This window comes from Tympanuchus pallidicinctus, unplaced genomic scaffold, assembly GCF_026119805.1.
Source record: "Tympanuchus pallidicinctus isolate F22 unplaced genomic scaffold, pur_lepc_1.0 scaffold47, whole genome shotgun sequence".
Lineage (NCBI taxonomy): Eukaryota > Metazoa > Chordata > Aves > Galliformes > Phasianidae > Tympanuchus > Tympanuchus pallidicinctus.
In genome coordinates this window covers 773,370-800,521 of record NW_026294766.1, presented here as the reverse complement: position 1 = coordinate 800,521, position 27,152 = coordinate 773,370, and the positions used below count along the sequence as shown (strand labels likewise).

General features: G+C 41.6%; 1 long non-coding RNA gene across 3 annotated transcripts in view; it reads left to right on the top strand.

Annotated features, from left to right (window-relative positions):
* Positions 1–27,152, top strand: part of LOC128090536 (uncharacterized) — a 64,507-nt gene that overhangs the window by 28,380 nt on the left and 8,975 nt on the right. For all 3 annotated transcript variants that reach the window (XR_008210971.1, XR_008210972.1, XR_008210973.1), the window contains exon 3: positions 9,193–9,471. This is a non-coding gene — a long non-coding RNA (uncharacterized LOC128090536). The remainder of the gene's footprint in view (positions 1–9,192; positions 9,472–27,152) is intronic.

Genomic DNA, 27,152 nt, shown 5'->3' with positions numbered 1-27,152 from the left:
CTGAGAGCACTACATCTGTCGCTCCACGAACGTCCAGCTGCCTCTTTAGGGAAAGTTCTCCCTGCCACTCTTCGTCACGGAACGCAGAAGTGGAGCCACGGAGAAGCACACTGCGACGAACTGTCGCTTAAAGGAGAGGCACGGGCACCGCATTCCGAGCCAGGCGAAGGGCGTCCTGCATATACGTACTCCGGGCGAAGTCAAAAGCGCTCCTTTGCGATGCGCGGAGAAGAGCCCGCGACTCGGGGAAAAGCATGCGCCGGCAGTCGCTGTTCCGCGGCGAGCGAACAACATCGAGACCGCGGCTAAGCGCTGGAATCGGCACCCGGGGAGAAGCGCGATTTCTCGGGCAGCGAGTGCAAACGCTCCGGAGCGATTCAGCGCGAATGCCGGTTTCGAGCCGTGAGAGCGAAGTCGTGCCGCTCCGATGCCGAGAAGGGGCGAATTCAGCGTGCCGCGGTCCCTCCGAAGGGGGGTTTTCTCTGCGCAGTGCTGGAAGACTCCCTCTCGCCTTTTTCGAATGTGCTCCCTGAGAGCACTACAGCTGTCGCTCCACGAACGTCCAGCTGCCTCTTTAGGGAAAGTTCTCCCTGCCACTCTTCGTCACGGAACGCAGAAGTGGAGCCACGGAGAAGCACACTGCGACGAACTGTCGCTTAAAGGAGAGGCACGGGCACCGCATTCCGAGCCAGGCGAAGGGCGTCCTGCATATACGTACTCCGGGCGAAGTCAAAAGCGCTCCTTTGCGATGCGCGGAGAAGAGCCCGCGACTCGGGGAAAAGCATGCGCCGGCAGTCGCTGTTCCGCGGCGAGCGAACAACATCGAGACCGCGTCTAAGCGCTGGAATCGGCACCCGGGGAGAAGCGCGATTTCTCGGGCAGCGAGTGCAAACGCTCCGGAGCGATTCAGCGCGAATGCCGGTTTCGAGCCGTGAGAGCGAAGTCGTGCCATTCTTTAACCCGAGGCATCACCTACCGTGTATTTCTGCCAGAAGTCAATCTGGTAAAAGCGCTTAAGGCTAAAAGAGTGATCTGTGGCTAGAAATAAAACTTGAAGTGAAATGATGTAATTATAGCTAATCTGAGGATATGAAATAAATATATGCGTATATCTCCATGCTTGTGATTAGGTACTATGTCCATCATTATCTGCTAGTCAAATGAGCCTACGAAAGTTCTAATGGAAATGTTGTCTTGCTGCATAAGGGAGAGAATTAAATCATTCTGGCCAGATTTACTAGAGATGCAGTGAAATCCATCTCTTTCGGAAATATTTTAAGGACATAAACAAGCATTGTATATACCCAGAGCAAATTCGACAGAGAAACGCACTGAGGCAGAGCAAACTAGTTTCTTGCAGTGAACAATATTGCAGTGTCGCAGCATGGGTTTTGAATTCTATTTCGGTGAAGGAACACCAAGAAACAAAAACACATTCGTGATCAGCTTCCGCCTGCAATAATGGAAGTCTTGAAATTCCTGATTTCAGTGTGCTAAGCAAGTGAACAGATCTTCTTTTGTTCTGTAAACGAGAGGGTTTTCTTTTTGTTTTGTTCTGTTTTAATTAAGGCTGCAAATTATGTAGAGGAGAAAGTCACTAAGAACACTAATGAATGAGAGAAAAAAAACAACACTGGCATTTTCTGTCAATGCAGTTGCTACTTCGATATTGATGGTGAAAGAAAGTGTATGATTTCCTAAGTCCTCTAATAAACTTTCCCTATCCTCATTTCTTTGTAGAAAGCATTTGATCCTTAGTTTGCACTATCTCAGCAAAAGCCATTGTGGTTTTCAGAATAAACAAATGTCTTCAAATCCATATGCTCACCGAGTCTCATACTTCTGTGAGCCTACTGCCAGTGTATCCTGTCAAAGATGAAGTGAGTTACTGCCTGGTGATTAAAAAATTCTGAATATTCTAAAGTAGTCAGAAGATTATGGTTGCTACTTATCTGAACAGTAAGCAGAGTAATGGGACCCAGAAGTAAAACCTAAGTCTATACTAGAGAAATTTCACCATACGAATACTGTTCATACACGGTAATTCTATAATATCCTATCTTCATCTTAGGTAGGAATGTTGAGCTTTTCTTTTACTATGTGTTGAGTAAAACTGCGTTTTACGTGTATTTTACATGTATTCAACAGATGTTAATCTGCTCATCAGACTTTTCTAAATAGAATACACAGTATGCTAAAACCTGAGATCAGACAGTTTTGCTTCAATTTCCTGCTTTAAAACCACTCCAGTTGAGCTGGTTATTATGTGAAATGAATAGATACGTAAAAAGAGAAACTCCGCAACCACTAAGAAACACTGTTCCCTGGGAGAAGAAGCTGACCTTCACCACACCTCAAACATGTTTCAGGGAGTTGCAGAGAGTGATAAGGTCTCCCTTGGAGCCTTATCTTCTCCAGACTCAACAATCCTAGCTCCCTCAGCCACTCCCCAAAAGACTTGGATTCCAGACCATTCTCCACCTTCGTTGCCCCTCTCCGGACACATTCCATGGCCTCAAGGTCTTCCTTGGAGTGAGTGCCCAAAACTGCACGCAGCGCTCATGTTGTGGCCTCACCAGGCAGACAATCACCTCCTTAGTCCTCTTGCATGATCTTTGAACTCTCTGATATGTACTATCTTTGTGTCTTTGTATACTTGACTGTGAATTATTCAGGCCCCTCTATGAATTCTGTGAAAAGCATCATCATAAACTGCTAGCAAAGAAATCAGTACGGCATAAAACTGCACTGTGATTAAACTAGAAACCTGGAATCAGATACATGGATCATCTAAAAGTAATGGTTCCTATTTATTTATTTATTTCCACGGAAACGAAAACTGATACAAAGGGCACAATAACAGAGTTTGATAGAGAAAGTTCTCAGCTACAAAGCCTTTTTTTTTTTTCAACATAATCACTGTCATCAGCCAATTTATGCAGACGAGCTGCTTGAGACACTCTTTATTTCACGGTGTGACAGCTGTGCATGGCCATCCAGAAGGTGGCTTGCTTTTCACATTGCTGTTGCCACTGTTGAAATGCACTCCGTGTGCTCACATCCACTGTTTGGTCTCCATAAACGTTCAGCAAGTGTTGAGGAATAGTAATGGATGCCATTTTTTCCCTGCTGTGGAATTCAAATCCAAACCTTTGCTTCATAGATACTTCCACGTCACGCACCACTTTGTCACACACACTTGCACCTCTGCTGCCGTCAAGATGGCCACAAAGTGTAATGAAATAGGAACAGAAAGGTTCCACTTCTACCGCCGAACCAGAAACACCCACTTCTGAAACCATGAGCAAACATAATAGAACAGGAGGCATTAATTTCAGTGCAGCTCTTGTACAACGTATGAATAAATACAAAATTTTGGTATTCCAGAATTATTTTGATAAAACATAATGCTCACCAGTTATGAATTTTTGTCCAAATTAAAAAAGACTACAAGTTGCCATTATGCCTCTCATTAGTGCCACATAGCTTACAGGTGTGTCCTTAGTGCCACATAGCTTACAAGATGCCTGCCTTCTGCATGGTCTCCAACAGGGGTGATGGCAGTGACCACACCATTTCATCTCGTCTCTACTGCGATGAAAGAACAACCGTGCTATCCTATTGGTTGGTTTCACCCCAGGAAATTCAGCAAAATCTCATCTTTGTCTTTTGTAGTGAATTCCACCAGAGTGGGACTCATGGTGGCTATACAAGCCAGTAGAAAAGGCGTTGCAGTTTCTTGTCACAGGCTACAGCTTTCTAATATGCCAGCAACACATGGCTCTGAGCTTGCTTAGGCCTGCCTGGAGACTTATTTGAGCTTCTTTAGCTGTTGACAGCAATTGTCTAATCACCAAGCCAATAGTACTTGCTTTTTCTTTACCTGGCTTGAAACAAGCTCATGCTCTGACACCTAATGTATAATTGCAGCTATTGGATATTGTCCTGCTATGTGTACCTGCCGAGGTGCATTTAAGAAAGACTACAGCACAAACACAGCGGAATCTGCCCAGGCAGAATATCAAAGACAGGAGGGGCTTGTGCAAATGCATATGCAGTAAAAGGAAGGCTAGGGTGAATGTGCAGCCCCAGTAGAATGGGGCAGGGCAGGCATTAAGGGCATTAAGGGCATGGAGCCTCCTGTGCTGCATGTGATCATCCAAAACAAGATTTGAGAAAATCGTGAAGAGCTCAGAACCACGGTGTGACTCCATCAGTGCAAAGACAGAGAGGTCATGGACAGCTCTGGGCAAGAAACTGTGGGGGGGATCAGGCACTGTGCAAGACACCAATGAAAGAAAGTGCCACGCATTTGTGAGAAAATTGGTGTTTCATGAGGGAAAATGCCATATATTGAGGGTACAAATGGTATTTCTGTGATCAAATGCCAAAAGTCTGGGAGTGAGTGTCATGATGAGGAGTGTCATGCAGTCTGTTTGGGAGGAAATGGGAGGTATTTCTAAGAGCACTCTATTTTTCTGGGAGAGAATGTCCTGTTCAGGGCAGAAAAGTGGTATTTCTTACCAAAAACGCCATCCAGTTGGGAGACAATCTCCTATATGTGGGAGAAGAGTAGTATTTCTGTGAGAAAATGTCCTATTCTTGGTTGCAAGTGCAAAATGTGGTCTTGTCCTCTGATATTTTGGGGAGAAAACCTGTGGTAGTTGTAAGAAAATGGGAGAATATTTTCTGGGAGAAAATATCCTATTTTTGGAAGAAAAGGTCAGCTTTGCAACTGAAATGTGGTATTTCTGTGAGAAAATGACCTACTTGTTGGAGCAAAGGGGGAAATTCTGGGAAGGAATGTCTTCTATTTGAGAGCAACTGTCTTCTTTTTGGAGTGCAAACCGGTCCTTTGGGGAGAAAATAGGGTCTATATGGGAGAAAATGTCCTCTTCAGGAGTGTAAAGTAGTCCTTTTGAGAGAAAATGGAAGGTATTTCTCAGAAAACTGCAATTTCTGGGGGAAGACAGCATGCTTTGTTGGAAAATGACATCTATTTGTGCGAAAGCTGGGATTTTGGGGAGAAAATGCCGCATTTTAAAAAATAAGCTGGTATTTCCGGGGGAATATGTCCCATCTTTGTTAGAAAACTGGAATATCTGTGATCAAATGTCATTTTGATGGGAGTGAACATGATATTGAGGAGTGTAAAGTAGTGCTCTTGGGATGAAATGTGAGGAATTTCTAAGGGTACTGGTATTCCTGGGAGAAAATGTCTTGTTTCTGAGAGAAAATGTCGTCGTACTTTGGGGGGAGAAACTGGTATTTCTGTGATAAAATGCCCTATTTCTGGGAATAAGTGTCCTATTGAGGAGTGTGAAGTCGTATTTTTGGTAGAAAATGGGAGGCGTTCCTAAGAGAACTGGTATTTCTGGGAGAAAATGTCTTATCTTGGGGGGGAAAGTTCCTATGTCTGTGAGAGAACTGTGTTTCCGGGAGAAACTGTCTTCTTTAGGCAGAAAAGATCACATATTTGCGAGAAAGCTGGTATTTCTGGGAGGAAATATCATGTTTTTGTTGGAAAATGTCACATTTGCTACTGTCATGTAGTATTTTGTGGATGAAACATGAAGTATACCTAAGAAAACCTGTATTTCTGGTAGAAAACGTCATCCCTTTGGGGAGAAGACTGGTATTTCAGGGAGAAAAGATCCTGGTTTGGGGAGAAAGTGTCCTATTTTTGATGGAAAAGTAGTACTTGTGGGAGAAAATGCCATGTATTTGGGTGAAGGGTGGGATTTCTGGGAGGAAATACCGTATGTTTGGAAGAAAGTGTCCTCTTTCAGGTTGGAATGTGATACTTGTGGTCGAAACTGTCCTATGTTTGGGGAAAACATGTATTTCTGGGAGATAATGTCATTTTATTGGAGCAAGCCATTATTTCGGGGAGAGAAGGTCTTATTTTTGGAAGAAAATGCGGTACCTGGGGTGGGGGAAGACTGGCATTTCTGGGAGAAAATGTCATCTTTTGGGGAGAAGATGTCACCTTGAGGATTGTCGTATTGTCATATTGTTTGGAGAAGGCCTGAGGTAAGAAAAGTGGTATTCCCAGGAGACAGTATCATATTTTGGGGGAGTGGGGGAGGGGTCATCATCTATGTGGGAGAAAGCTGGTATTTCTGGGAGAAAACATCCTCTATTGAAGAGCCAAGGGGTATTTCTGGCAGGAAATGTCCCACATTTGGGAGTCAAGTGGCATTTCTGTGATAAATGCCATATTGTTGGGAGTAAGTGTCATATGAAGGTGTGCAAAGTAGTCTACTAGGGAGGAAATTGGAGCTATTCCTTTGAAAGCTGGTATTTCAGGGAGAAAACGTCTTCTTTCTGGGGGGCAATGTCATCTGTTTGAGAGAATGCCGATAAGTCTGGAAGAAGATCTCTTTTTGGAGGAAACTGTAATATTAGGGAGAGAAAAGTGGTATTGCTGGTCCAAGATGTCATCAAGTTGGGATGACACTGGTGTTTCTGGGAGAAAATATCCAAAATATTTTGGATGAAAATGTGGTCTTTAGGGTTGAAATGCGGTATTTTTGGGAGGAAATGGAATATGCATGAGAGAAAACTGTTCCTTTGGGGAGAATGTATCCTATTTTTGGCGGAAAATGTCCTATTGAACAGTTTAAGCCTGCATTTTTTGGAGAAAATGCAAGTTATTATCAAGGAAACTGGTATTTCTTGGAGATTATCACATATTTGGTTGGAAAACTAGAGTAATAAGGACAGAGAGTTTTGGCAAATGCAGAAGCAATCAAAGCACAGAAAGCAAAGCTTTGTAAGTGCTCCATAGTTTGTATCATATCTGATCATAAATTGATAATCATAAATTCAATAAAATATCTCCATGGCTTTACCTTCTCCAATCAAAATGGAAAGGACTCATAGCCCCTTACAGTGAGGATTATCTAGTTAGGTTTGATACACGATGTGCTCTGGAAAACTGTAGCAATTACAAACAGTACAAAAAGAAATTTGAGATAATTATAGCTGGCTAGTACATTGTAGCAATGTAAAGAATGGAGGAGAGGCAGAATTCAGAAAGTTTTCAGAAATAGTTCAAAGTCGTTCAAAAAGGTTTCTTGCTAGGCTTCAACCCTTGACAGAGCTACAGACCATTTCTATGTATGTTTTGTGATTTCTGGCAGGTCGTTTTCTCACTTCCACTCATAGAATCACTCAGGTTGGAAAAGACCTTAAAAATCGTCAAATCCAACCATAACCTAACCACACTACTTTTACTCTAACAACCCTCTGCTAAATCATGTTCCTGAGCACCGCATCCAAACGGATTTTAAAACATCCAGGGATGGTGACTCAACCACCTCCCTGGGGAGCCCAGTCCAGTGCTTTTCTAACTTCAGCTCTGAGAAAAGGACAAAAATTCATTTGGGATTCTTACTACCTTGTACTGTAAATCTCTCAATTCTGTATGGATGGGGTATTGTCTGTCTACAGGTATTGCTGACAGTTTTCTTCCCCATCATTCTGTATCTCTCATTGTCTTTTTCGTAGTTTCCACTGTGTGTTTTTTTTCTTGTTCTTCATTTCTTTTTTTTTCTTTTTTTGTTTTTGTTTTTATTTTTGTTTGTCTATCTGTATGGCTGTTGCTTTAGTTTTTGTTTGTTTGTTGTTTTTTTTGTGTGTGTGTGTGGGGGGGGGTGGGACAGGGGGTTTTGGGAGGGCTGAGTTGGTTGTTTAAGCTTGGTTGTTCTGTTTGTGTGTCTGCTTCCAAGTGACTTCAGTATACGTCCATCTCAGAAATCTGCTTGTATTATGATTTTTAATGCAAACATGAAAAATATTTACTACAGACACCTTTTTCACTGATATTCTGATACTTCACTCAACTAAGGAAACCTCATTATTCTTCAACAGGTCATCCACAAACTGATTAGTAGAGAAGAAGCCACTAGTAGTAACAAACAATTAAGAGGCCACGGCCACCTGAGGGAAACCTCATGGTGTTTTGTTTTGGCCAAGGGAACCCAGCTGATCATTTTCAGAACTTGCATCAATTAAAAAAATAAATAAATAAAAATGATAACTAGTAATAATAATTAAATAAAAGTACGAAAAGACCATTCAAGCTGCATGAAAATAAAATCATGGATTCTCACTACCACTGTTGCTGTATTTGTTTATAAAGCCAAGATCATGGCCTCAATCGATGGTGTAAAACTGCATCACTTGACATGCTGTCTTCCTCTAAAGAGGGATTAAAAACACATATGAAATCTTAGAATCCATTTGAAAATCAATTTTACTTTATTTCCCTTAACTTCAATAATATAATGAAACCCAACTTTCAGCCCGTTAGTCCAAACCAGCTTTTTTCTTTTTTTCTTTTTTCCCCAAGACTATTTTTATGATTTTCAAGGATCAAAGAACATCTGTAACAATTAGTTTTCCATAGATCATTTCTTCTTTTTTTCATAATTTTGCGTTCCCTTACTTTCTGGCTCTGAACTTTGCTTCTACAATGCCAAGGGATTCCAGCCACCACATGCATACAGCCAAGACATTTTAGTGTGAGTTAGATACTCAGGCATACACAACCTGTAACCCACATGCTACGTGTATCCCAACTCAACTTGCACCCCCTACAGCTGTATCTATCACGGCAGCAGCTCTACCCTGATGAGTGGCCAGGCCTAGCCCGGAGTCACAGCAAGGTTTGCAGAGCAGCACTGACAAATAAAGCAACAGAACTGAGAAAAGGCTGTCACCTTAAGGAAATATTTTAAACTAAGTCACATGGCAAAAGAATGTCACGACAGTGCTTTCTAATGGGATATAAGCGCCATAGCAGGTAACCATACAAGACCATATGACCATACCTAACAGGTAACCATACATAACCTACAAGAACCATAGCAGCAGGTAATGAAGAAAAATTAGCTCACCCCTTCCAGAAACTAGTAACAACTCAAAAGAAGAGCAAACTCAGAGAGATACTGCTCCCTCTGCTGCTAACACTGAAATAAAAGCACCTTTTCCAATCATTGCTTGCACCTCAGCTCCCTGGGATAGCCTTGACCTCTCAACTAATGTTCAATCATTGGTTCAGGCTGGGAAGGGATGGAGTGCAGCAGAGTTGCTAGGTCACAGCCTGAGCCAAAGATTGAATAGGTCAGGGGTAAACTCCTGCTGTTTTGGAAACATGAAGTACAACGTGTATCGTGCGTGATGCAGGTACAGTACCTATCAATGATGTGATTGACAGGTGATTGTTGCAAGGTGATTGTTGACAGTCTTCTTATGGTTGTGTTGGAACAGTACTTGATGTTGCTTCTGGAGGCTTATCTTCTTCAGTTCAGGTTTGGGTTCACTGGTTCCCAGAACTTCAGCACTCCACCACCTGGTGTCATGACATACCCTCACAGACACTGAAGCACGCTGAAGTGTTGATGCTCCTACCAGTGGTCCTGTGGACTTCACAGCCTCAAGGGGAGTAGTACAGATGTTTACAAGGTATGAGGAGTGGTGGGTCTGCCTTCAGTGGTAGGATACAGGCTGTGTTTTTGTCTTGAGTCAAACACCTCCACTTGTGCTGGGGCATGTCCTGGCCTTTGGTACAACATCCTTTGTCCTGATATCTGGGGCAGGATCACTATATCAGGTACTACAGGGGGGTGGGGGTTCTAATTTGCCGTGTGGACATGTTTAATGTTCCCTTTGTGATGAAAATTGGAGTGCCAGCTACTATGTTTACTGGCTGTGTAGTGATAACCATAGGGTTTACCTCTAACAAATGCCTCCAAGGTGCAAGTAGATTATTAAGAGAAAGGAAAATTGGCTGTGACAAAACAAAAATTATTGTTGGAATATGGATCAAAGAAATCAATAAATCCCATTCTTGCAAAACCTGTTGCTGGTTGCATTGCACTCTTCTGGAAATCTGCACATAGAGCAGAAAAATGAAAATTTGTATAGAATTAAAATTGAGATTTTGAAGTAGTGAGTGAATGGTAATCAAAGAAATAAAGTGCAACTTTAGATTTTGTTGAATCCCAGGGAGCATACTCATGCAGGCAGTCCAGTTCACTAATGTAGCTGTCTTTTCATATGGTCCTAAACTTCTACATTAGATTCAGTTCTTGCTTGCCTGCTTGTAGTCATAACTCCAGAGAGATTTCCCTTTGGAATGTTAAAAATTGAGTTCTCCTGAATCAGCTTCCACAAAACAAATGTTCCTCACACAAACTTCCTCACACAAGGGTACTTTGTAAGAAGAAGAAGATGAAATACAAGGCCAAATATCTCCTGGCTCACTTAAATACTGTCCTTGCCCTGTGAGTTTTAGCAAGTCACTTAAATTAGTGGTTGTAACACAATGAAAAGCACGACAGTGATAGCAGAGTAGCAAGACCCCAGGCTGCAGTGAGTGAAAACTTGCTAAACAGAGCAGTCATGGAGACAGAAATAAGGAAAAAAAAACCTGCTTATCCTTGGAAGGCCTCAGCTATGCAGGGATCTCCAGATGAGATACCCTCAGCTCCACTGCCAACACTTAAATGAGGTCTGGGAAGAGGAAGATCCTGTCAATACCCATACTGGTCATTCATGTGCACTGCATACACTTGAGCTCCCCTGGCTTGGCCCTGCCTTACTACTAGGTGCTCAATCACGGTTTCAAGCCCTGACTTAGCAAGCAAAATAAACAAAACTGAAGAAAACCTATGCATTTAAAATGGTTAGGATTTGACAAAGAAAAAATAGAAAATGTTCAAAAGTAGCAAATCCAATTTTTGTTTCTTCAGAAACACGCTCATTTCAGGTAAAAGCTATTAGCTACTGCTACGTAAAGAAAATACAATGTATAATGTTCAGTGTTACAAAAAAGAACTAATTTTGAAAAGAGAACTAGTGCATTTCATGATGGCATAACTACATGAGCGGATGAGGAAAATGCTTGATGTCATCTATCTTAATGTCAGTAGAGACTTGGACATAGTCCCCATCATATCCTTCTTTTCAAATTCAAAATGTGTGGATTTGAAAGGTGGACTGATGAACAAAGTTTAGTCTAGTCATACCTTGAGAGTGGTGGTCATGGGCTCAATGTCTGGCTAGAGAAAGTAACAAGTGGTGCTCCTCAGGGGTCAGTAGTGGGACCAATGCTCTTTAATATCTTCAGCAGTGACATTGACAGTGGGATCAAGTACATTCTCATCAAGTTTGTGGATGACAACAAGCTATGTGATAAGGTCAAGATGACTGAGGGATGGGATGCCACTCAGAGAGACTTAGACAGCTTTGTCAGTGGGACAAGGAGAAGCTCAGGAGGTTCAAAAAATCCAAGTGCAAGCTACTGCGCATGGGTAATGGCAACCAACCCCTTGTATCAGTACAAGTTGAAGGATGTAAGGACAGAGAACAGCCCTGCCACAATGGGCATAGGGATACTAGTAAATAGCAAGTGGACACGAACTAGCAGTGTGTACCCTCACAGCCCAGAAAGCCACTCCTGTCCTGGACTGCACCAAAAGAATGGTGGTCAGCAGGTCAAGGTAGATGATCCTGCCCCTCTGCTCTGCATTGGTGAGACCACATCTGGAGTACTGCATCCTGAATGCAACCCTAGCATACTGCTGACTGTCCCTGTTTTGTATGATCAGAAAAGTGTTACTATTGCCATGAAGTGACATATTACCTTTCATTAACCCTTACATTTCCTAGATGATTGTGTTTTTTCTCCTTTTGTGACATCCATTTGTCACACTCTCAGTTGGAGGACTGACAGGATTGAGATCTTACTTCTTCAGAAGTGATCTTACTTCTGTACAAGTTTAAAGCAACTATTTCTTCTTCCTGGTGATTATAGTGATAGTGAATTTTTCAACTGAAATGTAAAACTCGGGGTTTTATAGAATAAATAGAGTAGATATGCTAAGCCAGTTTAAGTGACAACACTTTTTGGGAAGAGAGGATAAAGTTAAGGAATGAAGCAAGTCATTACTCTGAGCAAAAGTGGAAAGAAAAAAAAAAAATCAGGGGAGCAGAAAAATGAATAGATAGGGCACGCACAAATCAATAGCAGGACTGTCATTAAACTCAAAAGGAGGCAAGTTTTGTTCCCTAAAGAAGGACAATTTTTGCAATGACCCTCATTGTCCACTTTGCATCATATCTCTTTGAAATTCTAGGCCCCTTTCTTCCATCTTGAATGCAGGCTTGCATATATGCAATACTGTGAAACAAGAACATTCTGCCTCTAAAACAATTTTGCTCACACTTCCACCTGCTCACCCTGCCACATCATCTGCCTCCTGGAGCAGCCCAGCCTGGCCAAGGGGTGGATGGGGCCAGGCTGAATGAATGCATGAATGCATGAATGAATGAATGAATGAATGGGGCCTTATAAATATTTCTATAATTAGTCAAAGCACAGTAATTTTTTCCCTACAGGTTAAATACTGCTGATTAGCTGCTTACTTTTTAGAAAGTTCTCTGTCCTTAGTATTTACACGAGTCTTTTTCTGACCTGCTTTAAGCCCGTTAGTCCAAACCAGCTTTTTTCTTTTTTTCTTTTTTCCCCAAGACTATTTTTATGATTTTCAAGGATCAAAGAACATCTGTAACAATTAGTTTTCCATAGATCATTTCTTCTTTTTTTCATAATTTTGCGTTCCCTTACTTTCTGGCTCTGAACTTTGCTTCTACAATGCCAAGGGATTCCAGCCACCACATGCATACAGCCAAGACATTTTAGTGTGAGTTAGATACTCAGGCATACACAACCTGTAACCCACATGCTACGTGTATCCCAACTCAACTTGCACCCCCTACAGCTGTATCTATCACGGCAGCAGCTCTACCCTGATGAGTGGCCAGGCCTAGCCCGGAGTCACAGCAAGGTTTGCAGAGCAGCACTGACAAATAAAGCAACAGAACTGAGAAAAGGCTGTCACCTTAAGGAAATATTTTAAACTAAGTCACATGGCAAAAGAATGTCACGACAGTGCTTTCTAATGGGATATAAGCGCCATAGCAGGTAACCATACAAGACCATATGACCATACCTAACAGGTAACCATACATAACCTACAAGAACCATAGCAGCAGGTAATGAAGAAAAATTAGCTCACCCCTTCCAGAAACTAGTAACAACTCAAAAGAAGAGCAAACTCAGAGAGATACTGCTCCCTCTGCTGCTAACACTTAAATAAAAGCACCTTTTCCAATCATTGCTTGCACCTCAGCTCCCTGGGATAGCCTTGACCTCTCAACTAATGTTCAATCATTGGTTCAGGCTGGGAAGGGATGGAGTGCAGCAGAGTTGCTAGGTCACAGCCTGAGCCAAAGATTGAATAGGTCAGGGGTAAACTCCTGCTGTTTTGGAAACATGAAGTACAACGTGTATCGTGCGTGATGCAGGTACAGTACCTATCAATGATGTGATTGACAGGTGATTGTTGCAAGGTGATTGTTGACAGTCTTCTTATGGTTGTGTTGGAACAGTACTTGATGTTGCTTCTGGAGGCTTATCTTCTTCAGTTCAGGTTTGGGTTCACTGGTTCCCAGAACTTCAGCACTCCACCACCTGGTGTCATGACATACCCTCACAGACACTGAAGCACGCTGAAGTGTTGATGCTCCTACCAGTGGTCCTGTGGACTTCACAGCCTCAAGGGGAGTAGTACAGGTGTTTACAAGGTATGAGGAGTGGTGGGTCTGCCTTCAGTGGTAGGATACAGGCTGTGTTTTTGTCTTGAGTCAAACACCTCCACTTGTGCTGGGGCATGTCCTGGCCTTCGGCACAACATCCTTTGTCCTGATATCTGGGGCAGGATCACTATATCAGGTACTACAGGGGGGTGGGGGTTCTAATTTGCCGTGTGGACATATTTAATGTTCCCTTTGTGATGAAAATTGGAGTGCCAGCTACTATGTTTACTGGCTGTGTAGTGATAACCATAGGGTTTACCTCTAACAAATGCCTCCAAGGTGCAAGTAGATTATTAAGAGAAAGGAAAATTGGCTGTGACAAAACAAAAATTGTTGTTGGAATATGGATCAAAGAAATAAATAAATCCCATTCTTGCAAAACCTGTTGCTGGTTGCATTGCACTCTTCTGGAAATCTGCACATAGAGCAGAAAAATGAAAATTTGTATAGAATTAAAATTGAGATTTTGAAGTAGTGAGTGAATGGTAATCAAAGAAATAAAGTGCAACTTTAGATTTTGTTGAATCCCAGGGAGCATACTCATGCAGGCAGTCCAGTTCACTAATGTAGCTGTCTTTTCATATGGTCCTAAACTTCTACATTAGATTCAGTTCTTGCTTGCCTGCTTGTAGTCATAACTCCAGAGAGATTTCCCTTTGGAATGTTAAAAATTGAGTTCTCCTGAATCAGCTTCCACAAAACAAATGTTCCTCACACAAACTTCCTCACACAAGGGTACTTTGTAAGAAGAAGAAGATGAAATACAAGGCCAAATATCTCCTGGCTCACTTAAATACTGTCCTTGCCCTGTGAGTTTTAGCAAGTCACTTAAATTAGTGGTTGTAACACAATGAAAAGCACGACAGTGATAGCAGAGTAGCAAGACCCCAGGCTGCAGTGAGTGAAAACTTGCTAAACAGAGCAGTCATGGAGACAGAAATAAGGAAAAAAAACCTGCTTATCCTTGGAAGGCCTCAGCTATGCAGGGATCTCCAGATGAGATACCCTCAGCTCCACTGCCAACACTTAAATGAGGTCTGGGAAGAGGAAGATCCTGTCAATACCCATACTGGTCATTCATGTGCACTGCATACACTTGAGCTCCCCTGGCTTGGCCCTGCCTTACTACTAGGTGCTCAATCACGGTTTCAAGCCCTGACTTAGCAAGCAAAATAAACAAAACTGAAGAAAACCTATGCATTTAAAATGGTTAGGATTTGACAAAGAAAAAATAGAAAATGTTCAAAAGTAGCAAATCCAATTTTTGTTTCTTCAGAAACACGCTCATTTCAGGTAAAAGCTATTAGCTACTGCTACGTAAAGAAAATACAATTCATACTGTTCAGTGTTACAAAAAAGAACTAATTTTGAAAAGAGAACTAGTGCATTTCATGATGGCATAACTACATGAGCGGATGAGGAAAATGCTTGATGTCATCTATCTTAATGTCAGTAGAGACTTGGACATAGTCCCCATCATATCCTTCTTTTCAAATTCAAAATGTGTGGATTTGAAAGGTGGACTGATGAACAAAGTTTAGTCTAGTCATACCTCGAGAGTGGTGGTCATGGGCTCAATGTCTGGCTAGAGAAAGTAACAAGTGGTGCTCCTCAGGGGTCAGTAGTGGGACCAATGCTCTTTAATATCTTCAGCAGTGACATTGACAGTGGGATCAAGTACATTCTCATCAAGTTTGTGGATGACAACAAGCTATGTGATAAGGTCAAGATGACTGAGGGATGGGATGCCACTCAGAGAGACTTAGACAGCTTTGTCAGTGGGACAAGGAGAAAGCTCATGAGGTTCAAAAAATCCAAGTGCAAGCTACTGCGCATGGGTAATGGCAACCAACCCCTTGTATCAGTACAAGTTGAAGGATGTAAGGACAGAGAACAGCCCTGCCACAATGGGCATAGGGATACTAGTAAATAGCAAGTGGACACGAACTAGCAGTGTGTACCCTCACAGCCCAGAAAGCCACTCCTGTCCTGGACTGCACCAAAAGAATGGTGGTCAGCAGGTCAAGGTAGATGATCCTGCCCCTCTGCTCTGCATTGGTGAGACCACATCTGGAGTACTGCATCCTGAATGCAACCCTAGCATACTGCTGACTGTCCCTGTTTTGTATGATCAGAAAAGTGTTACTATTGCCATGAAGTGACATATTACCTTTCATTAACCCTTACATTTCCTAGATGATTGTGTTTTTTCTCCTTTTGTGACATCCATTTGTCACACTCTCAGTTGGAGGACTGACAGGATTGAGATCTTACTTCTTCAGAAGTGATCTTACTTCTTTACAAGTTTAAAGCAACTATTTCTTCTTCCTGGTGATTATAGTGATAGTGAATTTTTCAACTGAAATGTAAAACTCGGGGTGTTATAGAATAAATAGAGTAGATATGCTAAGCCAGTTTAAGTGACAACACTTTTTGGGAAGAGAGGATAAAGTTAAGGAATGAAGCAAGTCATTACTCTGAGCAAAAGTGGAAAAAAAAAAAAAACAAACTCAGGGGAGCAGAAAAATGAATAGATAGGGCACGCACAAATCAATAGCAGGACTGTCATTAAACTCAAAAGGAGGCAAGTTTTGTTCCCTAAAGAAGGACAATTTTTGCAATGACCCTCATTGTCCACTTTGCATCATATCTCTTTGAAATTCTAGGCCCCTTTCTTCCATCTTGAATGCAGGCTTGCATATATGCAATACTGTGAAACAAGAACATTCTGCCTCTAAAACAATTTTGCTCACACTTCCACCTGCTCACCCTGCCACATCATCTGCCTCCTGGAGCAGCCCAGCCTGGCCAAGGGGTGGATGGGGCCAGGCTGAATGAATGCATGAATGAATGCATGAATGAATGAATGAATGGGGCCTTATAAATATTTCTATAATTAGTCAAAGCACAGTAATTTTTTCCCTACAGGTTAAATACTGCTGATTAGCTGCTTACTTTTTAGAAAGTTCTCTGTCCTTAGTATTTACACGAGTCTTTTTCTGACCTGCTTTAAGCCCGTTAGTCCAAACCAGCTTTTTTCTTTTTTTCTTTTTTCCCCAAGACTATTTTTATGATTTTCAAGGATCAAAGAACATCTGTAACAATTAGTTTTCCATAGATCATTTCTTCTTTTTTTCATAATTTTGCGTTCCCTTACTTTCTGGCTCTGAACTTTGCTTCTACAATGCCAAGGGATTCCAGCCACCACATGCATACAGCCAAGACATTTTAGTGTGAGTTAGATACTCAGGCATACACAACCTGTAACCCACATGCTACGTGTATCCCAACTCAACTTGCACCCCCTACAGCTGTATCTATCACGGCAGCAGCTCTACCCTGATGAGTGGCCAGGCCTAGCCCGGAGTCACAGCAAGGTTTGCAGAGCAGCACTGACAAATAAAGCAACAGGACTGAGAAAAGGCTGTCACCTTAAGGAAATATTTTAAACTAAGTCACATGGCAAAAGAATGTCACGACAGTGCTTTCTAATGGGATAGAAGCGCCATAGCAGGTAACCATACAAGACCATATGACCATACCTAACAGGTAACCATACATAACCTACAAGAACCATAGCAGCAGGTAATGAAGAAAAATTAGCTCACCCCTTCCAGAAACTAGTAACAACTCAAAAGAAGAGCAAACTCAGAGAGATACTGCTCCCTCTGCTGCTAACACTTAAATAAAAGCACCTTTTCCAATCATTGCTTGCACCTCAGCTCCCTGGGATAGCCTTGACCTCTCAACTAATGTTCAATCATTGGTTCAGGCTGGGAAGGGATGGAGTGCAGCAGAGTTGCTAGGTCACAGCCTGAGCCAAAGATTGAATAGGTCAGGGGTAAACTCCTGCTGTTTTGGAAACATGAAGTACAACGTGTATCGTGCGTGATGCAGGTACAGTACCTATCAATGATGTGATTGACAGGTGATTGTTGCAAGGTGATTGTTGACAGTCTTCTTATGGTTGTGTTGGAACAGTACTTGATGTTGCTTCTGGAGGCTTATCTTCTTCAGTTCAGGTTTGGGTTCACTGGTTCCCAGAACTTCAGCACTCCACCACCTGGTGTCATGACATACCCTCACAGACACTGAAGCACGCTGAAGTGTTGATGCTCCTACCAGTGGTCCTGTGGACTTCACAGCCTCAAGGGGAGTAGTACAGGTGTTTACAAGGTATGAGGAGTGGTGGGTCTGCCTTCAGTGGTAGGATACAGGCTGTGTTTTTGTCTTGAGTCAAACACCTCCACTTGTGCTGGGGCATGTCCTGGCCTTCGGCACAACATCCTTTGTCCTGATATCTGGGGCAGGATCACTATATCAGGTACTACAGGGGGGTGGGGGTTCTAATTTGCCGTGTGGACATATTTAATGTTCCCTTTGTGATGAAAATTGGAGTGCCAGCTACTATGTTTACTGGCTGTGTAGTGATAACCACAGGGTTTACCTCTAACAAATGCCTCCAAGGTGCAAGTAGATTATTAAGAGAAAGGAAAATTGGCTGTGACAAAACAAAAATTGTTGTTGGAATATGGATCAAAGAAATAAATAAATCCCATTCTTGCAAAACCTGTTGCTGGTTGCATTGCACTCTTCTGGAAATCTGCACATAGAGCAGAAAAATGAAAATTTGTATAGAATTAAAATTGAGATTTTGAAGTAGTGAGTGAATGGTAATCAAAGAAATAAAGTGCAACTTTAGATTTTGTTGAATCCCAGGGAGCATACTCATGCAGGCAGTCCAGTTCACTAATGTAGCTGTCTTTTCATATGGTCCTAAACTTCTACATTAGATTCAGTTCTTGCTTGCCTGCTTGTAGTCATAACTCCAGAGAGATTTCCCTTTGGAATGTTAAAAATTGAGTTCTCCTGAATCAGCTTCCACAAAACAAATGTTCCTCACACAAACTTCCTCACACAAGGGTACTTTGTAAGAAGAAGAAGATGAAATACAAGGCCAAATATCTCCTGGCTCACTTAAATACTGTCCTTGCCCTGTGAGTTTTAGCAAGTCACTTAAATTAGTGGTTGTAACACAATGAAAAGCACGACAGTGATAGCAGAGTAGCAAGACCCCAGGCTGCAGTGAGTGAAAACTTGCTAAACAGAGCAGTCATGGAGACAGAAATAAGGAAAAAAAACCTGCTTATCCTTGGAAGGCCTCAGCTATGCAGGGATCTCCAGATGAGATACCCTCAGCTCCACTGCCAACACTTAAATGAGGTCTGGGAAGAGGAAGATCCTGTCAATACCCATACTGGTCATTCATGTGCACTGCATACACTTGAGCTCCCCTGGCTTGGCCCTGCCTTACTACTAGGTGCTCAATCACGGTTTCAAGCCCTGACTTAGCAAGCAAAATAAACAAAACTGAAGAAAACCTATGCATTTAAAATGGTTAGGATTTGACAAAGAAAAAATAGAAAATGTTCAAAAGTAGCAAATCCAATTTTTGTTTCTTCAGAAACACGCTCATTTCAGGTAAAAGCTATTAGCTACTGCTACGTAAAGAAAATACAATTCATACTGTTCAGTGTTACAAAAAAGAACTAATTTTGAAAAGAGAACTAGTGCATTTCATGATGGCATAACTACATGAGCGGATGAGGAAAATGCTTGATGTCATCTATCTTAATGTCAGTAGAGACTTGGACATAGTCCCCATCATATCCTTCTTTTCAAATTCAAAATGTGTGGATTTGAAAGGTGGACTGATGAACAAAGTTTAGTCTAGTCATACCTCGAGAGTGGTGGTCATGGGCTCAATGTCTGGCTAGAGAAAGTAACAAGTGGTGCTCCTCAGGGGTCAGTAGTGGGACCAATGCTCTTTAATATCTTCAGCAGTGACATTGACAGTGGGATCAAGTACATTCTCATCAAGTTTGTGGATGACAACAAGCTATGTGATAAGGTCAAGATGACTGAGGGATGGGATGCCACTCAGAGAGACTTAGACAGCTTTGTCAGTGGGACAAGGAGAAGCTCAGGAGGTTCAAAAAATCCAAGTGCAAGCTACTGCGCATGGGTAATGGCAACCAACCCCTTGTATCAGTACAAGTTGAAGGATGTAAGGACAGAGAACAGCCCTGCCACAATGGGCATAGGGATACTAGTAAATAGCAAGTGGACACGAACTAGCAGTGTGTACCCTCACAGCCCAGAAAGCCACTCCTGTCCTGGACTGCACCAAAAGAATGGTGGTCAGCAGGTCAAGGTAGATGATCCTGCCCCTCTGCTCTGCATTGGTGAGACCACATCTGGAGTACTGCATCCTGAATGCAACCCTAGCATACTGCTGACTGTCCCTGTTTTGTATGATCAGAAAAGTGTTACTATTGCCATGAAGTGACATATTACCTTTCATTAACCCTTACATTTCCTAGATGATTGTGTTTTTTCTCCTTTTGTGACATCCATTTGTCACACTCTCAGTTGGAGGACTGACAGGATTGAGATCTTACTTCTTCAGAAGTGATCTTACTTCTTTACAAGTTTAAAGCAACTATTTCTTCTTCCTGGTGATTATAGTGATAGTGAATTTTTCAACTGAAATGTAAAACTCGGGGTGTTATAGAATAAATAGAGTAGCTATGCTGAGCCATTTTAAGTGACAACACTTTTTGGGAAGAGAGGATCAAGTTAAGGAATGAAGCAAGTCATTACTCTGAGCAAAAGTGGAAAAAAAAAAAAACAAACTCAGGGGAGCAGAAAAATGAATAGATAGGGCACGCACAAATCAATAGCAGGACTGTCATTAAACTCAAAAGGAGGCAAGTTTTGTTCCCTAAAGAAGGACAATTTTTGCAATGACCCTCATTGTCCACTTTGCATCATATCTCTTTGAAATTCTAGGCCCCTTTCTTCCATCTTGAATGCAGGCTTGCATATATGCAATACTGTGAAACAAGAACATTCTGCCTCTAAAACAATTTTGCTCACACTTCCACCTGCTCACCCTGCCACATCATCTGCCTCCTGGAGCAGCCCAGCCTGGCCAAGGGGTGGATGGGGCCAGGCTGAATGAATGCATGAATGAATGCATGAATGAATGAATGAATGGGGCCTTATAAATATTTCTATAATTAGTCAAAGCACAGTAATTTTTTCCCTACAGGTTAAATACTGCTGATTAGCTGCTTACTTTTTAGAAAGTTCTCTGTCCTTAGTATTTACACGAGTCTTTTTCTGACCTGCTTTAAGCCCGTTAGTCCAAACCAGCTTTTTTCTTTTTTTCTTTTTTCCCCAAGACTATTTTTATGATTTTCAAGGATCAAAGAACATCTGTAACAATTAGTTTTCCATAGATCATTTCTTCTTTTTTTCATAATTTTGCGTTCCCTTACTTTCTGGCTCTGAACTTTGCTTCTACAATGCCAAGGGATTCCAGCCACCACATGCATACAGCCAAGACATTTTAGTGTGAGTTAGATACTCAGGCATACACAACCTGTAACCCACATGCTACGTGTATCCCAACTCAACTTGCACCCCCTACAGCTGTATCTATCACGGCAGCAGCTCTACCCTGATGAGTGGCCAGGCCTAGCCCGGAGTCACAGCAAGGTTTGCAGAGCAGCACTGACAAATAAAGCAACAGGACTGAGAAAAGGCTGTCACCTTAAGGAAATATTTTAAACTAAGTCACATGGCAAAAGAATGTCACGACAGTGCTTTCTAATGGGATAGAAGCGCCATAGCAGGTAACCATACAAGACCATATGACCATACCTAACAGGTAACCATACATAACCTACAAGAACCATAGCAGCAGGTAATGAAGAAAAATTAGCTCACCCCTTCCAGAAACTAGTAACAACTCAAAAGAAGAGCAAACTCAGAGAGATACTGCTCCCTCTGCTGCTAACACTTAAATAAAAGCACCTTTTCCAATCATTGCTTGCACCTCAGTTCCCTGGGATAGCCTTGACCTCTCAACTAATGTTCAATCATTGGTTCAGGCTGGGAAGGGATGGAGTGCAGCAGAGTTGCTAGGTCACAGCCTGAGCCAAAGATTGAGTAGGTCAGGGGTAAACTCCTGCTGTTTTGGAAACATGAAGTACAACGTGTATCGTGCGTGATGCAGGTACAGTACCTATCAATGATGTGATTGACAGGTGATTGTTGCAAGGTGATTGTTGACAGTCTTCTTATGGTTGTGTTGGAACAGTACTTGATGTTGCTTCTGGAGGCTTATCTTCTTCAGTTCAGGTTTGGGTTCACTGGTTCCCAGAACTTCAGCACTCCACCACCTGGTGTCATGACATACCCTCACAGACACTGAAGCACGCTGAAGTGTTGATGCTCCTACCAGTGGTCCTGTGGACTTCACAGCCTCAAGGGGAGTAGTACAGGTGTTTACAAGGTATGAGGAGTGGTGGGTCTGCCTTCAGTGGTAGGATACAGGCTGTGTTTTTGTCTTGAGTCAAACACCTCCACTTGTGCTGGGGCATGTCCTGGCCTTCGGCACAACATCCTTTGTCCTGATATCTGGGGCAGGATCACTATATCAGGTACTACAGGGGGGTGGGGGTTCTAATTTGCCGTGTGGACATATTTAATGTTCCCTTTGTGATGAAAATTGGAGTGCCAGCTACTATGTTTACTGGCTGTGTAGTGATAACCACAGGGTTTACCTCTAACAAATGCCTCCAAGGTGCAAGTAGATTATTAAGAGAAAGGAAAATTGGCTGTGACAAAACAAAAATTGTTGTTGGAATATGGATCAAAGAAATAAATAAATCCCATTCTTGCAAAACCTGTTGCTGGTTGCATTGCACTCTTCTGGAAATCTGCACATAGAGCAGAAAAATGAAAATTTGTATAGAATTAAAATTGAGATTTTGAAGTAGTGAGTGAATGGTAATCAAAGAAATAAAGTGCAACTTTAGATTTTGTTGAATCCCAGGGAGCATACTCATGCAGGCAGTCCAGTTCACTAATGTAGCTGTCTTTTCATATGGTCCTAAACTTCTACATTAGATTCAGTTCTTGCTTGCCTGCTTGTAGTCATAACTCCAGAGAGATTTCCCTTTGGAATGTTAAAAATTGAGTTCTCCTGAATCAGCTTCCACAAAACAAATGTTCCTCACACAAACTTCCTCACACAAGGGTACTTTGTAAGAAGAAGAAGATGAAATACAAGGCCAAATATCTCCTGGCTCACTTAAATACTGTCCTTGCCCTGTGAGTTTTAGCAAGTCACTTAAATTAGTGGTTGTAACACAATGAAAAGCACGACAGTGATAGCAGAGTAGCAAGACCCCAGGCTGCAGTGAGTGAAAACTTGCTAAACAGAGCAGTCATGGAGACAGAAATAAGGAAAAAAAACCTGCTTATCCTTGGAAGGCCTCAGCTATGCAGGGATCTCCAGATGAGATACCCTCAGCTCCACTGCCAACACTTAAATGAGGTCTGGGAAGAGGAAGATCCTGTCAATACCCATACTGGTCATTCATGTGCACTGCATACACTTGAGCTCCCCTGGCTTGGCCCTGCCTTACTACTAGGTGCTCAATCACGGTTTCAAGCCCTGACTTAGCAAGCAAAATAAACAAAACTGAAGAAAACCTATGCATTTAAAATGGTTAGGATTTGACAAAGAAAAAATAGAAAATGTTCAAAAGTAGCATATCCAATTTTTGTTTCTTCAGAAACACGCTCATTTCAGGTAAAAGCTATTAGCTACTGCTACGTAAAGAAAATACAATTCATACTGTTCAGTGTTACAAAAAAGAACTAATTTTGAAAAGAGAACTAGTGCATTTCATGATGGCATAACTACATGAGCGGATGAGGAAAATGCTTGATGTCATCTATCTTAATGTCAGTAGAGACTTGGACATAGTCCCCATCATATCCTTCTTTTCAAATTCAAAATGTGTGGATTTGAAAGGTGGACTGATGAACAAAGTTTAGTCTAGTCATACCTCGAGAGTGGTGGTCATGGGCTCAATGTCTGGCTAGAGAAAGTAACAAGTGGTGCTCCTCAGGGGTCAGTAGTGGGACCAATGCTCTTTAATATCTTCAGCAGTAACATTGACAGTGGGATCAAGTACATTCTCATCAAGTTTGTGGATGACAACAAGCTATGTGATAAGGTCAAGATGACTGAGGGATGGGATGCCACTCAGAGAGACTTAGACAGCTTTGTCAGTGGGACAAGGAGAAAGCTCATGAGGTTCAAAAAATCCAAGTGCAAGCTACTGCGCATGGGTAATGGCAACCAACCCCTTGTATCAGTACAAGTTGAAGGATGTAAGGACAGAGAACAGCCCTGCCACAATGGGCATAGGGATACTAGTAAATAGCAAGTGGACACGAACTAGCAGTGTGTACCCTCACAGCCCAGAAAGCCACTCCTGTCCTGGACTGCACCAAAAGAATGGTGGTCAGCAGGTCAAGGTAGATGATCCTGCCCCTCTGCTCTGCATTGGTGAGACCACATCTGGAGTACTGCATCCTGAATGCAACCCTAGCATACTGCTGACTGTCCCTGTTTTGTATGATCAGAAAAGTGTTACTATTGCCATGAAGTGACATATTACCTTTCATTAACCCTTACATTTCCTAGATGATTGTTTTTTTTCTCCTTTTGTGACATCCATTTGTCACACTCTCAGTTGGAGGACTGACAGGATTGAGATCTTACTTCTTCAGAAGTGATCTTACTTCTTTACAAGTTTAAAGCAACTATTTCTTCTTCCTGGTGATTATAGTGATAGTGAATTTTTCAACTGAAATGTAAAACTCGGGGTGTTATAGAATAAATAGAGTAGCTATGCTGAGCCATTTTAAGTGACAACACTTTTTGGGAAGAGAGGATAAAGTTAAGGAATGAAGCAAGTCATTACTCTGAGCAAAAGTGGAAAAAAAAAAAACAAACTCAGGGGAGCAGCAAAATGAATAGATAGGGCACGCACAAATCAATAGCAGGACTGTCATTAAACTCAAAAGGAGGCAAGTTTTGTTCCCTAAAGAAGGACAATTTTTGCAATGACCCTCATTGTCCACTTTGCATCATATCTCTTTGAAATTCTAGGCCCCTTTCTTCCATCTTGAATGCAGGCTTGCATATATGCAATACTGTGAAACAAGAACATTCTGCCTCTAAAACAATTTTGCTCACACTTCCACCTGCTCACCCTGCCACATCATCTGCCTCCTGGAGCAGCCCAGCCTGGCCAAGGGGTGGATGGGGCCAGGCTGAATGAATGCATGAATACATGAATGAATGAATGAATGGGGCCTTATAAATATTTCTATAATTAGTCAAAGCACAGTAATTTTTTTCCCTACAGGTTAAATACTGCTGATTAGCTGCTTACTTGCAGGTAACCATACAAGACCATATGACCATATGAAGATGTTGATTGGCTTTTTACTGTGTAGCTTACTGTGCAGATGCTAGGTGGGAGCCTGCTCAGTATCTTCCTTTGTATTCATTTTGCAGTTTCATTAGGGGACATACAGCACCATGTATCTTTAACCTTTCTCAGCCACCAGCCATTTTTTTTCTTCATGAATTTTCAGTTATTCTCAAAGTATTTGGAGCACATAGTAATGGGAATGTCTGATAGCTTTTTATCCAACGGTTGTTTAACCCATAGTGAAATCACTTGTCTACATGAATGTTGTTACTAGATGATGTCGCATATTAACAGGAGTAAGAGGTAAAAACATGAGTAAAATGCAAGATATTTCGTGATAAAATCAGCAAACACTCCAGGCATAGCAATTATAGCCTGATTATTCTATGGAAACATGGACATATGCATGAAACATATATATACACGAAACAATTCTATTAAGCATGTTAAAATAACTGAAAGTAGATTTGTCCCAAGGAAACATATGTAACTAAGCTTCTGCTTGGCTTTAAGATGCACACACATTATTTCTCTGACTTGCAAAGACAAGCATGTGTGATACTTTACTGAGTACTGAGTTATTTCAGCTTTCTGGGAGCTGTATACTAATGCTGTGTTGTCAGAAGTCTTCTGAAATGAGGGTTTGATACTCCGACATCAGTAAACAGCATAGTGCTACTGATCTGTAACCTCTCAGCAGCAAAATGGAGAAATCCATGTAATCAATTCAGTGTCTGTGAGGAGAAGCAACATGTTTTAATACACCACCTCAGAGAGCTGGAAGAAAAAATAGACAAATTTTATTTTACCTGCTTCATCAAAGTACATACAATGGCATTTGTTTGAGAGAAGAATGAACTCCTTTATATTGCAGATGGAAGGACAGAACCTGCCTGTACAAATCTACATGAATACATTGCAGAATACCTTACCCATGAGCAGATAACTCTTTTTTTAAAAGCATAACTTTTGAGGCTCTTGACAGCAATACCTGAAATGCAGTTTGTGTGTCTTGGAAAAGGAAGGCAGACAGAAAAAAGACACCATTTAGTCTGGATTTGATTAACATTAGTCTGTTGCTCTCAGTTTGTTGCAGAACTTAACTTCCACAATGACAGGGGGCGTCATTGACACTTGACATCATATCTCTTTGAATTCTAGGCCCCTTTCAGTCAAATTTGGCGGAGAGGAAAGAGTTTTGAAAATAGTTTGGTTTTTTTTTTTTTAAATTTATTGAAGAGGATAATGATCCAGTTGTAGCAATAACATATTTCTATTTGGAAAGTGAGTCATAGTGGTATTCCCCAAGACCTATTTTTGAGCGTTTTTCAGACTTCACATATAGGAACTTCCTACCAGGTCAATGACAGGTGAATGACAGCTATCCAACAGATAGCTGATCTCTGTAAAGGATAAAATGCACACAAGGCATGCGATTCTGAAGTTCAAAGGAGATTTCAAATGGTTGTATTTCAATATGCTTAAATAATGTTCTACCTGTCTGTAGTAAATATTTTTCATGTTTGCATTAAAAATCATAATACAAGCAGATTTCTGAGATGGACGTATACTGAAGTCACTTGGAAGCAGACACACAAACAGAACAACCAAGCTTAAACAACCAACTCAGCCCTCCCAAAACCCCCTGTCCCACCCCCCCCCACACACACACACAAAAAAAAAAAACAACAAACAAACAAAAACTAAAGCAACAGCCATACAGATAGACAAACAAAAATAAAAACAAAAACAAAAAAAGAAAAAAAAAGAAATGAAGAACAAGAAAAAAACACACAGTGGAAACTACGAAAAAGACAATGAGAGATACAGAATGATGGGGAAGAAAACTGTCAGCAATACCTGTAGACAGACAATACCTTCTAGAACTAACAATGCAAAGGCAGATATACATATGCAATAATAACACCAAAAACAAGATCACTACTGTATTATAATTAATAAGCCATTCCCTTCTCTGAGGCAGTTCTTTTGTTTCTTACATAATCCTGGAATGCAATGAAATAGCAAGTATCAACTAGTAACAGTGTTACACTATCTCCAGCTCTAAAATTAGACTCCTTATCTGGTTTGGACTAACGGGCTTACAGCAGGTCAGAA